Below are 14,831 nucleotides of genomic sequence, written 5' to 3'. Positions count from 1 at the left end.
TTTACAAAATAGAAATGCTTAAAACACACATTGAAGAGCTTGGATTGCTATAAACACCAGCAGTAACAGGGTGTTTTACATCAAGTTGTACTGTATCAAACTCCATTTAATCCTAAGAAAAAATTATCGCTATTGCAGGTTTCAATTATTGGCAACAAGGGTTTCTTAGCTAATGTTGACAGGGAAAATCCATTTTCAGTGCAATTATAAAAGTATTGGCAGAGACATGGGAGATTATGTGCCATCACATGTCTTGAAAAGGTGCTGAAAATGCTTTTGTTCCGTACATGACAGGATTAAATAATTTTTTGTCTGTCTGGCCTCTGCTGCTTCTCTTACATCAGAGTAATTAGGATAAATGAACTCCCATTTGACCCTCTTCAATGCCTGTGGTACATAAACCCAGCCTATAAGATAACACAAGTATTACACTTAATCCCCAGTTCAGCAGAGCACTTAAATGTATATTTTGAGACCCAATTTAAAGGTATGTTTAAAAAGAAACATTTCTTAATGGCATTGGTGAACTGGGGCCTTTACAGGCTTTCACGGTCATTGCTCGAGGAAGCCATGAGTTAATGTAAATCCTTGGAGAGCAGCACTTCTTCCACACCTCACACCAGCAACACAGCTGGACTGCCCAGCAAGCTCTGTCCCAGGACTCTCTACATCCAGGCACTGCCCCACGAGGTGGCAAGATGCACAGAGCACTGCACAGCCACACCTGGAAGAAGAAAACCCTAAACACAAACCCAGATAAAATTCTCAAACCAAAAGCACTCTCCAGCAAACATTCTTTTCTTTGGAAATCTATTTTAATGTAGTCAACATCAGGATACCTCGTATTGTATAAGCAAACATTTTTATAAAGTCTGACACAAAATGGGAGTGCCAATATTTATTTGCCAGTTAAGGCTCCTGAACTATTTTTCTCAATATAAAGTAGAGCAGCTCATTCCATGAGAATATCCATCTATTTCAAGCTTGGGTGAAGAAACTGAGGCACTGGGTACCTCTAGAAGTCTTGATCGCTCAGTAGGAAGGAAAGGAACAGTATTTCATAAATGCCAGCATGGTCTCAGGAAAATCACTTTCACAGACAATAGCTATCAGCACAGAAAGGCACTGAATGAAGTAAAGAGTCACTTAGGTAAATGTGGTATGAATTTGAATGTAACATTGCCTGATGACAATACAGGGGAAAAAAATACTATAAATGAAAACTTAAATTCAAATGTAATGGGTCTGAACTTTGTCTATAGTGTACCCAGTGCAAATTGGTTTTTAACCATAAATAAATGTTTGGTGGATAAAGCCTGTAAGATCTGCTGGCAAAGATGCACAGTCAGAGCTATAAATATGTGGGAAAATCTAATAGTTCAAATTTACTCCAAAGGTCATCCGGAGTATAAATGTATTCTCAGAAAAATTATGCAGAAATTTTATCATTCTCTTCTTCACACGGGCTGAGATTGCAGGAAATAAGTAAGTCCTCACAAAATATAATGACAGGAAGAGAAAAATGCCTGTGCTGTGACTGAATCCAGTTTCTTCTAACAAATTATTATGTGCTCTGTGACATAAATTCCAACCATTAATCACTTCCATAGGCATGAAGCCAGAAGAATAGCACTATTAAGACTGGTTTCAGCTAACCCCTGAAATATTTTATTCTTGAAAAGGTTGCATTTTTCTAGACAAAGGAGGTTTACATGCAGCTTGGCAAGAAGTTAATGTGAAAAGGAAAAGCCAAAACAAAATCAACTTACAACTGCAAAGCTTTGACTTCTGAATGAAATGGTTTCTTCATATGTTTTGCCTATATATAAGCCAGGAAATATATATAATCAGTGAGTTACAGTGCACAGATGTACTTAAGTCTTGTTAATGTGGGATGCAACTCCTCTATCATAAAAGGAAAATGCAGTCATTTACCTCACTGACCTCCAATACTTGGGCCACAAGAACTGTGTGTGCGTGCCAGATCAAAATATAAGAATAAACTTATACCACAGAAGATACCCAAGGCTTTTCCTTTTCTTTGCTTGCAGAGGGGCACAAGGTCCCAGGATAGCTCTTGCATTGGGAGTGTTTCCAGGACAGCTGTAAGAGATCCACTTCACACTCTTGTCCATAATGAATGGGAATGAGCTACACTATGTGGGAGTACATATGTGCTAATTAGCACCATTTCCTCTGAAATTATATTTTAATTAAACAACCTTTAACAGAAATCAGACTGATAGCAAGTCCCCCCAAAACAAGCACACTAAAAAGCCCCTCCCTCTTCAGCTACAATGGCAGGGAGCTTAGATTCTCAGCCGTGGCTGAGACAACACCACATAACAAAGCCCAAGAAAATTATTACAGGATTTCCGTATGTACATAAAGTAAATAAAAACATGTGCAGATATTTCCCATCCTCTTATATCTCAATAACACTAGCCAATTAGTTATTCATAACATTCTTGACAGCAAGAGGCAACTTAACTTTCCCTTCTTCTTTTGTTCTTTTCTAAACATTTATCCCAGAGAGTGGACTTTTATTAGATATTGGGCATGTAAGGTTTTAGGTAGAAAGCTGAGCATTATTTATCATCCATTTATAGAATATTAACAGCTTCATGGTTCTTTTCCCCTTTTTTGTCACTGATATGACACACTTTTTTCACTGCTGTGTCCACAGAATTAAAACTAGTAAATGAAAAGAGAATGGTACAAGGATGCTGAAGGTGAGTTCTGGGACTATGAAGCAGAGAGAAAAGGGTGCCCCTCTCCCATGGGATTTTCCCTCTCCCCAGATACTACAGCTTAAAGCAGTGATGCCATGATGGAGCAGCAGCACTGCTGGGAGGTGCTGGGGACTCCCCATCTGTGCCTGTGCTGAAGGCACAAAACCAGCAGGAGACACATCGGAAACTTTCTCTTCTGCATTGCCACAGTTTGGTGCTCTTCAATCTCCCCAGATAAGGTTTGCAATAAAAGCAATGAGAAGAATGAAGTGGCAATGCATTTTTTAGGAAGAACCAAATGCTAAGCAATAAAGCAATGCAAACCAGCATTATAGATGTTCATTTTTTAAATATTGACAGGGGTACTGCACATCCTCTGACAGATGCTCTGTCCTTTGTGTGTTTAACCATGGTACTTCACAAAGTCATATCAGCCTACGTTTTCATCTGTGTCACAAGAGTGATGATGCTGAGCTGGCAATAGACTTATCAGGAAAAACAAAAATTTACCTTTTTTGATTTTTAAAATTAATTTTATTTTTAAATATTAATCTAAAAACATCTTACATTTGAAAGTAATACATATTTTGATACATTAACCCACTTCTATATTGTCAGAAACCTAGTTGGGGTTTTCTTAATCAAGAGCTTTTCACATAAAACATGTTAATGTCACCAGAAGACACAGTCCCAGAGTTAATTTTTATTAATTAAAGTAGAAGATTTATCCTTTGTTACTTGAGAAGGGTGGAAACTGTGTCCTATCAGTTGGATGGACAACAGTGATACACATTCTAGTGCTTAGGCTGATGTAGCCTAAGAGATGAAACTACAGTTTCACTCCAAAATAGAACTGTGCTAAAGTCAGTCTGTATATAGAAATATCAGCAATGATACTATAAATGGTCTCTACATAATGGTAGATTATTGAATTAAAATGTGTCAAAAATCACAAAAATGCAGCAATTTTATATTTGCTTTCTGTTCTGTGCAGAAGTAACAAGCTTTGCAGATGCAGAATGTCAGTAGGCAACTGAAGGAAAAATCTGCCTTTGTTTTCTGAGAACTCAAAGGCACTTAACATGAGTTTTGTAATTTATTGCCATCATGGGAATCATAACTTTCAGGAAAGCCTGTGAGTTTCTCAAACTATATTCCCAGCATCAACCTATTTAGAGAAGGAATTTCAATGAGAATTACAATTATATGTGGGGCTGATGAAAAGCATTTTTTCCCACATTGGTACTGCTAGGAACTGCCAGGCAAAGCATATTTCAGTATTTTCTATCTTAGTGATGAGATTCAGGAATGCATATACAGTAATTGTTTGCAAAAATTAAAAAAAAAAAAAAGAAGAAATTGCTGAGTTTTATATATTTCATTGCTTACCTTAGTGTATTAATGTCTATACAAAATTCAGCATAGCACAGCCAATTAAAAACATGAGTTGATGAATACTTATGTTGCAAATTGGCCTCTGGAAAACTCTTGTCTACCATCAGTCAGATCATCACAACAATTGCAACAACAGGTCTCACAAACGCAATGTCTGTGCACTCAAAGTCCTGCTTCTACACATTTCTCTTTAAAAAAGCTACAAAGGATTTGGGTAATTTATGCAGTTACTGTATTTCTAGAGTACATAGCAGACACAACACTGTTCCCTAATATTGCCCTAAAGTGCCATTAACACAAACTTCATTATGTGAATGATACCCTCTACTTCCTAGGAACACAGGATACAAAGAATGTTTAGGTAACATTTTCTAGCACTGGAAATTTTACACCTGTTTTTTTATGAGAAAGGTAAAACCATCGTGAAGTCAGAAATTTTTGTTCCTCTTAGCTCATCAATAAAATCATATCCATTTGAAAATGTTCCAGATGTGCATTTTATATGGAGGAGCTCTGCTTTGGATTTATTCCCCCAAAATAATAAAATCTGACAGGACTGACACCTTCAGCTGCCTCTTAAGTGCTTCCACAGTGTAACCACAGCAGTGCACCTCTCAGCAACATACAAATTTCATATAAATGTGAAGAGAAAAGCAATGTAATTTTGAAGAAAGTTTGAGGGAGAATCCACCATCCAGGTAACACTTAACTTCTGTCATCCATTCCACTCAGGACATAGATGCAGCTACAGCAATTTTCAAAGTATTTTGAGGTTGAGGGTGCATTTCCATCTCTGGGCAAAAGTCCTAAGAAGCCCAATATGAAATATCATTCCAAACATGCATTTCTGAGACTGACAGAGAAATATTCAAACTTTTGGCACCACGACATTGCTGGGCACCAGCTGGTCCTGTCCTACACATTGAGCCACACACCTTATACACTGGCACCTCGTATGTAACAGAGCTCCAGCCTGCTGTTATTTTATAATATTGTCCCAAGCCTTCACACCAATGAAGGACTAATTTTTGCTCCAAGTAACATTTGAATGTGAGAGCCACAAAGGAAATAGTTGGGTCAAATGTTACCTAAAATTGTGATTCCATATTTAGCTTAAGCTGCTGGAATGCAGGCTGCCACCAACCCTCCTGTGCCCATTGCCTTCCTCTTGTGAGCACAAACAGCAGCCCACCAGAGTTCAGCTCATACTGGTTATGATCTACACATTGAGTTATTCAGTATAGACTTACATGAAAATGTGATTGTCTGTGAAGGTTGATCTTCAGAAATGTTTGCTCCTGAAGTTCTTCAGGATGAGCTGCAGCACTTCCATCCACGTTCCTTCCAATGTAGCTTAGCATGCAGTTTTATACAAATCCTTGTAGAAAAATCAAACAAGGGAACTAGTTTAGGCAACAGTAAAGTTCTAAGTCAGTCCCAAGTCCATGCAAACTGCTAAAACTACTGCTTAATGTTTGCTATCAAAGTGGGACTGTAAATCCCACCTTTTGAGGAAGAACGTCCGGCTCAAGCAATCTCAAATACTGCCCTATTCCACACCCTCAAAAAAGTATACAAATCTTCACAATAATCAGTGTAGCCATGTGTACTGCAAAGCACTCCAGGAAAACAGCAGTGTGACTATTGGGCAAGGGAGGTACATTTCCCCTGCTCTAATGCAAGAGACAGATGCTAGGCAAGGAAGACTTCCACAGGAAAACTCTCCACTGACCTGGAAAATTCAGTTTGCACAGCAGCCCTAGGAGTTAAAGCTCCCACTGTGTGCATTTGCTTGTATTGAAGAAACAGACCCTGAGGCATGATATAGATCTTTTTTTTCTTTTTTCCTTAATTTGTGAGAAAAGATTACTCTGAATTTGGGGAATTTTCTGGGCTTTTTACCTGAAATTACTTGTATCCCAGCCATGTAAAATCAGGTATCTCAGTCTTGCTTTATACTAGGGCAGAGGAGTCCCCAGGCTGAGATCTAGTACCTAGAAAATACCTTGGAAGTGCTACTCCAGAAACTAGTTCATGGATTTCTCTCTCCTTTTGACTGTTATTCTTGAAAAAAGGAGAAAATAATATTTGAATATAAAGGGATAGGTTCCCCAAAAATCATAAAGTTGAAGTCTCATAAAGAACTATAATTATGTTAATACTTTGTCACATCTGTTGTTCTCTTCAGAAGCCTCACAGAGATGATTAGGCAGAATCTTGCCCCAGCTGTGACTTTCAGCAAAGTGGTAGCATCTAAAACATGCCTGCTAACTTTGGACATAGTGTTTTGAGGGAACAGCAGAACAGTTGGAGAACAATTATGGGTTTTGGCCAGTAATCAAAAAATACCATTAAAAGGGTTCAATTGCAATTACAGTTATTTTCTTGGCAGGTATTAATGAATGTGTTTAATATTTCAGTGGAGATATCAGGTTTCTAATTAGGTTAGATGTCTAACACCAAGTATTAGATTTAAAGAATCATTCACTTTAATGGCTGACTCATTAAGATAAAGAGTCAACTATCTATGAAAATAATTTTAAAATCCATTTTTCTCATGCAAGGATCTGTAAAAAACAAAATCAGTATTGAATAACTGGATTAGGATGCAAACAAATGCAGGTGTGCTCCAAATGATGCATGCTGCAGAATACTCAATAAGATCTCACACGTGAAAATAGGCCAAGTTTAGTGATTTACAGTAGAAATTTACCTGGGCACTCAATTTTTTAGCATAACTAATATTACTATGCAATTCTGGTTGCCTTTCTGCATGCTTAGTATTACCTATCTCTGAAACAGCCTTAAAAGCAAACACTGCTGTTAAAACAGCATCCTTGAAATTTAATCAGTGGATTTGACCTATTGATTTGATATGGCTCTGCTTTCCTGAAAAGCAAAAGGTTATGTCTCAACATGGATTTTCCCCTGCCCTTTGTTTACATAAGTTAGATACGTCAGTCTTGGAGGGTGTCCCGATCTGCTCTACAAGCAGGGAGTTGTGATGGTTTTTTTTACTGATCTCAAAGTGCAAAAAACCAGCACGAAAGGATTTCAGTATTAAACAAAACAAATGCACCTTTTATTGAATGACAACAGCAAATGCGATAGAGGGATTAAGGGAGAGAAAAAGATAGAGAAGGAGAGAGAGAGAGAGAGCGGGGGTTATAGCTAACAAATGTAGAAACAAAGTCCTTTACTGTCCAGCCAAGGATACCCCTGTGACATCGGGGAGATATCAAAATCTCTAGCTAACTCAGAGGTTTTTATTATAACTCTATTGAAAATTGCCATGGGTGGGAAACAGGTACAATAAAGAATACATGTAACAGGTAGTCCCTGTTCTCAGCAGTAAGTGAGAGCCATTTTCTTCTTAGTCCAGCAATCAGGTAGTGCTTGGCAAAATCTCACCTTGGTAAGGTCGGCTCTCCCCCTCCCCCGTGTTAGGGATTTCAGTCTCAGTCCTTGGGAGGGAGGGGGAGCTTTGATATAGGGGTTTCATGTCTCAGTCCTTGAAATGAGGCTTCGTCCATCTCAGTCCGTCCATCACGGTGGTTGAAAAGCAGATGAGGGATTCTCTGTGGGGGACCACCAAAGGTTCCCCCAGAAAGACCATTTGGCCAAGAGGTGGGGGAAATTCATGAGCTATTGGAGCAGGAATCATGAAGCAGGTGCAAGTGTTCAAGGCAAGTCGTCTCCCTTTACCAGGCTCAGTGTTCCATGGCAGCAAACACACCTGCAAACAATAGCTTGGCAAACCAGCAGGATTCTCAGGATCTTGGTGAGCAACCATCTCTGAACAAGGCCAGAATTCCAACCAGTGTCTTTTTGGTGGTCCTGGTTTCTGTCCTTTCACTACGATCGTGAGGCAGATGAGAGAAACTTCAGACAGCAACTTACAGAGGGCAAGAGCTCAAGCACAGCTGGTGTCACAGCAGAGAACCTTTTCACAAGACCATGACAGGCCCTATATGCTACAGCCCACTCAGCCAGCACATATCCTAAAGCTCCCTGTTATTATCAGTGTGGGTATTCTCTTCCCAAGTGGTAGTGGGCTGCCAGCCACCACCAAAGATTACAGTGAGGGCAGTGAAACTGCCACAGGTTGCTCAGAGAGGTGTTGGATGCTCCATCCCTGGAAACACTCAAGGGCAGGGTGGATGGGGCTTTGAGCACCCTGGTCTGTTTGAAGCTGTCCCTGCTTACCACAGGCTGTTAGACTAGATGCCTTTAGAGATCCATTCCAACCCAAACTATTGCATGATGATTCTGTGTTTTGTAGAGGTAAGGTCACTAACAGCAGTCCTTGAAGTCAAAACCTCTGGAGTTCAACATATAGTGAAACATGGAATTCATTATTTTTAAATGAACAGGGGCTGCTGAGCTGCTTTATTGCTGCAGGAGAAGAGATGCTTCTGCTCGCTAAGTCACAGCATTAATTTCTGGCATGTATACATCTCAATTCTAAAAGCATTGGAAATATCCAACTCAAATTTCACTTTAAAAAAAAAATAAAGAGCCATTTTTAGGTTCTTCCAAACATTTTCAACACAGGTGATGCTGAAAACAGTGTGGGAAAAATCCTGAATACAACAAAGATGATTGACCAGCTCATAGCCTCTGTACAGGTACCACACACCAATTAATATTACTCCTTGTCAAAGTAAAAATCAAGTTTTAAAAGGAACATCTAGCTAAAAATTCAATTGTGATGATCCAAATCTCTGTCTGACTAATGAATCACTGTTCTTCCTGCTAGTATCTAAGAATGTCAAGATTACACAAGATTCATTGACATTTTAAAATGGTATTTAATTATTAACACCAAGACCACTCAGTTAAAAGCTCTGTGTTCAACTCTTTTCTCTGCTGCTGGACCAAGTGTAGTATTTAGGGAGCTGTGGAAGTCTTTTCTCACTGCTGTTCCAGAAAGGCGCCTTGAAGTGACATGGAAGTACTTTGCTATGTCTTGAGCCATGAGCTTTGTTTCTGCCTTATGCAAACTGAGCAGCAACAACATATCTGACATACATCTCCTGAGACTTAATGCAGAAGAGGCTGACTTCAGACAGCTAAATAATTAACCTTATGAATAAGCAAAGGATTTGCTGCTGACCCGCTTCCCAAAGAGCCTGCATGAGGCTGACTACACTCTTGCTCCATCAGCACCACAACAAACATCTCACCACTTTCGTCCTTCCCTCCACATTTTTCAGTACTGTGAAGCTCCAGGAAGTGTCTTGAAAGCCACACAGCTGTGGAAAAAACTAAGGGCTGCTCAGCATTTTATAGGTATTTTTGTCTGAAGATGGTGAAAGACTCCAATTACTTCAAGTTCTTGTCCCAGCCCCTGTGCAGGACACTGCAGGAGTTGCATGCAGCCCTGCAGGTTGGAGTCAATACACATGTGATGGCGGCATGGGGAAATGAGGTGATTTCAGCCATGCCTTGTGCCTTTTGAAGCCCCTCTTAATAAAACCTGAGTGCAAGCGTGCCTGAGGGTGAAATGTGTCCTCCTCTCCTCCCAGCTCTGTTAGCACCAGTATGCTCCCAAAATGAAGAGAGTCATATCTGTATGTGGGTACTTCTGTACTGGTGAGCTGAGACAAGACTGCATCGACATCAAAGGAGGTCTGCAGGCTTGGTTTTATGGGTGAGCCTTCACATACATGTCTCTCACAGAAATAATCAATACCTTCAGGGTTTTCTGCCAGCTCCTCTTCCCTGTTTCCTGCCATTGCTATGTGCCCAGCCCAGTTGTGACATATGTTCCATATATGCAGGGTGCCATTGCTTACACATTGGAATCTGGTGCCTTTCAGGATGAAGGCAAGGTACCCAACATATGGCTTGGCTTTGCAGATATAACAGAAAATTTAGGAAGCTCAGTGTCTTCACAGAGGAGCGAATGGAATTGAGATTGATACGCTAAGAGCCATAAAATGGCACCAGACACATTTTGGCATCTGCATGCCACCCTTATTTCCACTGACAGTAATGGTTGCTTAAGCACTTTGTACACATGTAGATACCTATTTACAGAGACTTAAGTGCAGTTATTTTCATCTAGAGCTGAATCCTGTTCTTCAGTCTCTACAGGATAGACCTCACCATGAGCTGAGAAGGCACTGCTTTTAAGTATTTGGGGTTTTTTTTCTCCTTTAGCAGCATACATACTGTTAATGTTGTTACACATGGAAGATCTAATCAGGATTGGATTCAACTAGACACTCAAACAGAAATAATCTTATCTGACCTCAACTTTTCAAAATGCCTGGAAATAAAAGATTCAGAATTAAAGGTGATCATAACAAAATAAGTTCAAAGGTTGAGATAAACTAATCTGTCTCAAGTTTTAGATGTCAAAAAGACTAGCTGTTATAGGTGATGTAGGCTGTTCAGTGAGGACAACTGAAGACACTTAAAGCACATTGGAATTTGTACAGAATGAGTAGTTAAGGGTTTTATAAACAGAGTCCATATTGCACTCCCAATATTCAAGCAGCTCTTACTGCTAAATTGAAACTGAACAAAATAACAGCAAACTCAGAGCAGAGTATGCTTTGATGTTTTGTTCAGAGAAACAAACTGAAGAATAATCTGCCTTCTATTTCACAAGGTAGTGCAGTTAGTAAACTGGTTTCATTTGTAACATTACTTCCATGAAAAAGAAAAAAATCCATTTTTACATAAAAAAGGAAAAATTGCCTGTATCTGGGCTGTCAGCATAGCATTTCATATTTCCTAGGATTCAGTCTTACACATGGAATAAAATCGTAATGCTCTTTTTATAAACTTCAGCAGCTACTGAAATAACAAAGGTGTGATTATAAGCAAAGATAGATTCCAGATTGATCCCGACCTTAAAATATAAAATCTCTCAGCTTGTTAAAATAAGATGGCATCCTTGAAAGACAGGAGACTTATATAAATGGGCAAAAACCTTGAAAGAAGACTTTTAAAACTAGGATAATTACCTACCAGTACTACCCTATTACCTGCAGAGGTGTATTTATCCTGAAGTCCTGTTTTCAAAAGAAATTGTACTCACCCTGAGCCCATTCAAAACATCTCACCCAATCGCATGAATCAAACCAACATGTCTGTTCAAGAGCTGTTCACAGTCCTTAAAATAAAGGTCACAGCAATGGGCTATGGCCTAGTGCCACCAGATAGCTCTTTTCCTAGGCACAACCCATTTCTTAGTGCATCTAGACCTCCCCTGAGAATAAGATCCAAAACTAACCTGTCATATCTTACCAGAAATGTACATGGCTTAAAAAGGAGTTAATTGAGTTACAATAGGGCAAGGTGTAATAAAAAAAAATATAATGCAGATGGGATTTAACAGGAAAAAGAATATATCATTATTAGGCAAAGATGTAGGCTGTAGGAAATCAAAGAAACATTAAGAGATGCTTTTCATCCTGGAATAGCTTAGCTTTGTGACCTGCTTGCTAAAGGAGATAAACTCTCTTCCCTTGATCAGTGGATTTGAAAATTCACCATCAGGGATTTTACAGCAACAGATGGCACATCTGTCTCTTGAGTTTCCTTGTTATTCTTCTGCCCTGTAAGAACATCATGATGGATTTGCACCTACATATTGTACACATTGAAATATAATTTGGAATAACTTTACAATTACATTATTGTCTCCACTTCCCATGGAAAACCTTGTAAATTTTGAGTCTGAGGATAATTTCACAGTAACTCATGGAATCATGAAATAGTTTGGGTTGGAAGGGACCTTAAAGACCATCTAGTTCCGATCCCCCTGCCATGGACAGCAACACCTTATACTGCCTGGCTACTCAGGTTGTTCAACCTGGCCTTGAACATTTCCAGGGGTGGGGCATCCACAGCTTCTCTGGGCAAGCTGTCCCAGTACCTCACCACCCTCACAGTAAAGAATTTCTTTTTAATATCTAATTTAAAACTACTCTCTTTCATTTCAAAGCCGTCACCCCTATCACGACATGCCCTTGTAAAAAAGTATATCTCTGGCTCTCTTGTAGGGCCCCCCTTAGATACTGGAAAGTTGCTCACAACTCACATTTCTTCAAATTAGGGTTCCTCAGGATCCCACAATTAAATGATTCCTTTAATTTAGCCAGCTATTTTGAAACTGAGAGACCAAAGCGCACCTGGGGATAAGTTAATGGTTAACGGCCGTGCAGATGCTCCTATACAATGTAACTTCTCTCCTCTGTTTTCCCACATTACTCTGTATCCATGTGTGCTGTGCTCTCCGGAGCACAAACTGCCTGGATGTTACCTCCCTGTGGAAAGGCTGGCAGGCAGCCACAGGGCCCCATGTGCGACCCCATACTCCTGGAACCACACTGCAGCAATACTACAGCAGTTGTGCCTTGTGCATTGTACGGAGCCACGCAGAGGTCATGGACTTGGCAGTCTGGGAAGAGGAGACCATTTAGTCCTGCCTCCACAACAGCCGTGATGATGTGAAGATACACAGATGTATATCAAAGCCATGCTGAGAGGGGTCACTCTGGGAACACTGCTCAAAGCAAACGAAGGGCCTCTGGCACAATGATTTAAAAACAAACCGCTGGAAAGAAGCAGAATCCTGGCAACCCTCCAAGTACCTTTCCCAAGTACCTCTGAGCAACAGATGGACTTTTTCCAGCAAAGCCACCGGTTATGTATAACGCAGACAAAAAGCACAGAGGAGTTCATGGTCCTTACCCAGGCCTCCAGTGACAGCGAGCTTCCTCTCCCCATACTGGAGCCCAGAGCAGAAGCTGGGAGAACAGAAAGCTCTTTCACCCCTGCACGCACGCACACGGAGTGGGAGCGTCTAGCCAGCCCCGAGCGAGTCACTGTGGGACTGCCGTGGTTTCAAATGAAAATAGTGTGATGGAGGTATGTTTATGAAAACATCAAATACAGAAAAGAAAGGCAATGTAAAACACACTTTCCTTTTTATAAGGCATATTTAGCATTTTACAAGGTATACTTTCCCAAGTGAGGAATGGAAAACTGCTAAGATATTGAAAGCACTCAGGCAGACTCAGTGTCATTAAATGTTCATTCAGTACAGTCATTCCAAAGAACTGCATTCTGTATGTGCTTGCAAGTAACAAGGAAGACCATAAGACAAGAACGATGCTCTCTTTTGGCATGAAAATCGCAGCCTTTATCAGTGTTGCAGATGTAAATAATTTTCCATTCCCATCTGCAGCAGATCTGGCAGACTGTGCTCCTCGGTGGCATCACTGAGAGATTTTGCTGCTTTGTCTCTTGCCTTGCCAAATAAGCTGATTACTGATTACTGATTTTTGGTGGCTTCCATCAGACCAACATCTTCCACACAGGAGGTGGGTGGGTGTGTGAGAGTGCAAAGGCTCACGTGCCTGCTTCCTGGCATCTCCTGTCTCCCAGCCTGTGCCTAAACCCCAGGCTAACTATTCCTCAGCTTTACCCTGATTACTCTTAAAATTAAAAGTATGCAAGCTTTCACCCTGAATATTCCCTAGTGCAGTTTAGGCCATGCTACCTGTTATGTGACCCTTTCTCCACAGCTGGAGGACTGCAACAGCCTTATAAAGAATATTTGAAGGCTACTCTTACTCTTACTCTTACTCTTACTCTGTCCTTCAATTGTCCCAAGCCTCAGACTACTTGCAGGAGTCAACTCCTGTGGCAATGCTCTGAAATGCTCTGTTTCTCACACAAGACACCTCTAAGAGGTATTTTAAAGAAAACAGCACCGCATGTATTTGGAGAAGGCAACACCAAATGCTTTACCAGAACTCTAAATGCTTCTTCTGGAAGAGCATCAGTGTTGTTCTTCTGCAGACGCAGATGCAAGAAAGCACACAGCATAACGGCTTCAAAACAGTTACCATTCAGTAGTGTGAGCAATGCATAAAGATCCAAATTCAGGATTTAAACAGAAAGATCCTACTTGCAGCAACTAAAAAATGCAAAATGATGGTAAGAAAAGAATACTTCCCAGAATACAAAAAGTCATGCTCATAATTCTTGTCTCTGCAAGTGAAATGTAATGTCTTAAGTCACCTCGGTAGAAAAGCTGCTCAAGATTATTTCATCACGAAATCATAGAATTGGTTTACTTCTCCCTTGAGAAGCTGAATACAGTTCAGACCACTATTTTCTAATTTTTAAAAGCACTTCTAGTCAAATCTATTGCATATTTTTCAAAGTGTCTGTCGCTTCAGTTTCTTGGCAGGCTTTAGATAATATTCAAGAGCTAACAAAACACCCTTCTGCACAGGTTACCCACATCCCCAAATCGTGGCGTTTGCGATTGCTCAGGGTGAGCTACCATCACGTCCGACGGCACCAAGTGCTTTGTGATGCCTGAGAAACGCCGGGCATCTTTGCTTTCTGTTCAATTACACTGAGTTTGAAGGACGGGACACGAAGCTAGGAGAAGGCCGAGGTAAAATTCTGCTTTGCATGAAAGGTTTCTGGAAGTGAAGCTCATCCCTGCGGGACACAGGCGGGCGGCAGCATCAGCCCCGCCGCCGCTCCCTCAGGCACCGCTGAACCGGCAGCGTGTGCAGCTGTGTACAGCCGCTGCCAGCTGCAGCACCGTGCGGAGGGCAGGCGGAGCGCAGCTGAGGCGAAGAGCAGCCAAAGGGCCGGGTTTTTCCAGGCCCTGGAAGCTCGCCCCAGGCCTTTCGGAGCTCAATTCCCACGGGCCGCCTGCAGCGT

Source organism: Serinus canaria, chromosome 1A (assembly GCF_022539315.1).
Source record: "Serinus canaria isolate serCan28SL12 chromosome 1A, serCan2020, whole genome shotgun sequence".
Classification (NCBI taxonomy): Eukaryota; Metazoa; Chordata; class Aves; order Passeriformes; family Fringillidae; genus Serinus; species Serinus canaria.
The sequence above is the reverse complement of the archived record's forward strand: the minus strand, read 5'-3'. Positions refer to the sequence as shown.